The 2,591-nt window shown below is 40.9% G+C and overlaps 1 pseudogene; it reads right to left on the bottom strand.

Annotated features, from left to right (window-relative positions):
- Nucleotides 1-333: 333 nt before the first annotated feature.
- On the bottom strand, nt 334-2,591 carry LOC116473899 (cTAGE family member 2-like; annotated as a pseudogene).

A 2,591-nucleotide genomic window follows, 5' to 3' on the forward strand; every position in this document is an offset into this window, starting at 1 on the left:
TCCTACTATTTTTATATCATAGTGGATGAGTTAATGAAATTAAAATAGTTACACTATCTAGAATAAAATAAAATGGAAACAATTTATTCATAAGATTCACATTTAAATCATCCTTATTTACAAAATACTATCCTAAGAATTATAATTCCATTAAGTTTCAATTTGAGCAAAAGTGTAATCACTTAAGTAACAGCAGTTACTTAAACTGAAAACGAGATCAGTCAAGATGACTTTTGAAGAGAGCGAAAATATTGTCAGGTGTCCTTGCTGTGGTTCTGGATGTTCAGTAGCAGGCTCATTTGAAGGCGGACTGAGCCCTGAAGGGAACTCACTTCAACCTTCAGAATGTGGGGGTGGGGGGAAATCCACGTCTTGGGGGAGGGTAAGGAGGAAAACCCCTCAGTGGATAGACGTTTCTCATTGCAAACGAAGCATGTCGTGGACCTGGGAAATCCCTTGGTGGAAAATAACCTTGAGAAGCTCCAAACCTGGTTCCTGGAGGAGGTGGGGGAAAGGAGGTCCTCTTCTCACGAACCGGTCCCTTGTATCCACTGGAAACAATGGGCCTCTGATTGGGGCAAGAGGTGGAGGAATAAAGCCAGGGCCAGTTGCTTCATTTTCAGCAGGGAGAGAAGAATCAGGCATATTTAAATTACCAAGATCATCTTTGGTGTCATTTCTACTGGATTCAATTTCTGAAGGCATTGACCCACCCATTTTATCCAAAGGAGGCGTATTAAAACTTCTGAGTTCTGCTGCTCCAGACAGTCTAGCAGAGTTAGAATAAAATCTGTCTTGCCTTTGTGGAGGAAGAGCTGAATCAGGATATGACTGTCCTGGTGGTGGAAACATCGTCCTACGGTCCTGTTCCCATGGAGGTGACAGGGACCCAGTGTCAGAAGGAGACCTGTGAGGATCGGTTAACCTCTCACAGCTTGATTCTCCCCTTTCATTGGTTATCTGATGGTCCAGAGGATTCCCTGGGCCTCTTGAGCCTCTTCCTTCTCCCCCAGGAGGCAAAGGTGAGAGTCTGAGTGGACCCTCCAACAGAGTTGCGGGAGAGAGAAAAGCTCTCGTTTCAGGTGAAGGCCGACCCAATGGTGAGGGACCATGTGGGGAATGCTCTCTGCCAAAGGCCGTGTTTGGAACATCAAGCACATAAGGATCTTTTTTTGGAAGTTTTATTTTATACTCTGTTTCAGCTAATTTTTGTCTGTTGTGAGCATTTTCTTTCCTTAAATTGTCCAGGTTTCTTTCAGCAGCCCAAGCTGCCAACCAGTTATGCTGTGCTTTTTTCTCGTGGGAAATAATCTTCCTTTGATAAAAATGAATAGTTCTCTCAAATTCTTCAAGATCTTTGGCTCGCTGTCTGTAGGTCTCCAGCTCTTTAGTGGCATGGCTGATCATTTCGTCTACTTGGGAAAGTTTCTCTTCTTTCTCTAACCGGTAATTTTCCTCTACTATTAATTTCCTGTAGAGTTTCATTTCATTTTCTTTATATAATTCAGTCATTACTTTAAGTTTCTGTTGAAGCTTCTGATTCTCACTTTCAAAATGTGTGTTTTCTGACTGCAAAGATGCTTGTTCAGTCTGAAGATTTTTAATATGCTCTGTAAGCTCTTACTTTGTTTTTATCAACTTCAGATAACTGACTATAAATTTGGTTTCTTTCTCCTTCTAAGGTTTTTAAAGAAGCATTTAACTTAGCAGCATGAATCAGCTTCTTCGAAGCTCCTTTTGAGGGATCATCTAAGTGAGCACCATCTTCCCATTCACTGTTCACTTCTAATTCTAAGTTACCATCATCCATTGTCTTCTCCAAGCCTCGCAACCCAATCTTTCATCTTTAGCAAGTGTTCAGTCAGAGTCTCGATGTGATTTTCTTTATCATTTAGAACTTGTTCTGCGTGTACTTTGGAGTCTTCAAATGTTCTTTTCTGTTTATTAAGTTCACTCACTTCTTCTTTCCATACTTCAGCCTCTTGCAAAAGCTGTTTCTGGTTTTCCTGAAGTTGAGAATTTTCATTCAAAGCATCTTTTATTGCTATCTTCAATCGTTCTCCGTTCATTTGAAATGTCTTGAAGGTCATTTTGGCTTCAGCTATTTGTGATTTGAGGGGTTTTGACTCATCTTCCAGCGACTGTATCCTTTTGGAAATATCTGCTATCAATTCATCTCGTTCAGAATGTTTAGATTTCTCTTCTTTAACTCTTTTTCTAGACAGAGTATTTCATGCTCAAGCTCAGAATTTGACCTGTTCAGCTTTTCACAGGTTGCCTGCAAACTTTGTGCTTCTGCTGCCGCCTTCTCAAAGCTGGCATCCTCTAACGATGACTCTACCTCATAGCCTTCATACTCTTTTTGAACGAGGCTAAATTTTTCAAGTAGTTTACATTTTTCTTCAATTCGTCCAGAAAGCGCTACAGCAAGCTTTTTCTCTCTTCTCACATAAAGCCGACTCCTAACCGATCTAAAACTTCTCCACAAAAAAAAGGGAACAGCAAAAAATCCAACAACAGCTGCATGTATCACCAATTCCCATGGAAAACCGTAAGGATGAGAATCCGGTCTCATACCGTCAGGCGGTGCT

The sequence above is a fragment of the Hylobates moloch genome, unplaced genomic scaffold, assembly GCF_009828535.3.
Source record: "Hylobates moloch isolate HMO894 unplaced genomic scaffold, HMol_V3 SCAFFOLD_2, whole genome shotgun sequence".
In the NCBI taxonomy this organism is placed as follows: domain Eukaryota; kingdom Metazoa; phylum Chordata; class Mammalia; order Primates; family Hylobatidae; genus Hylobates; species Hylobates moloch.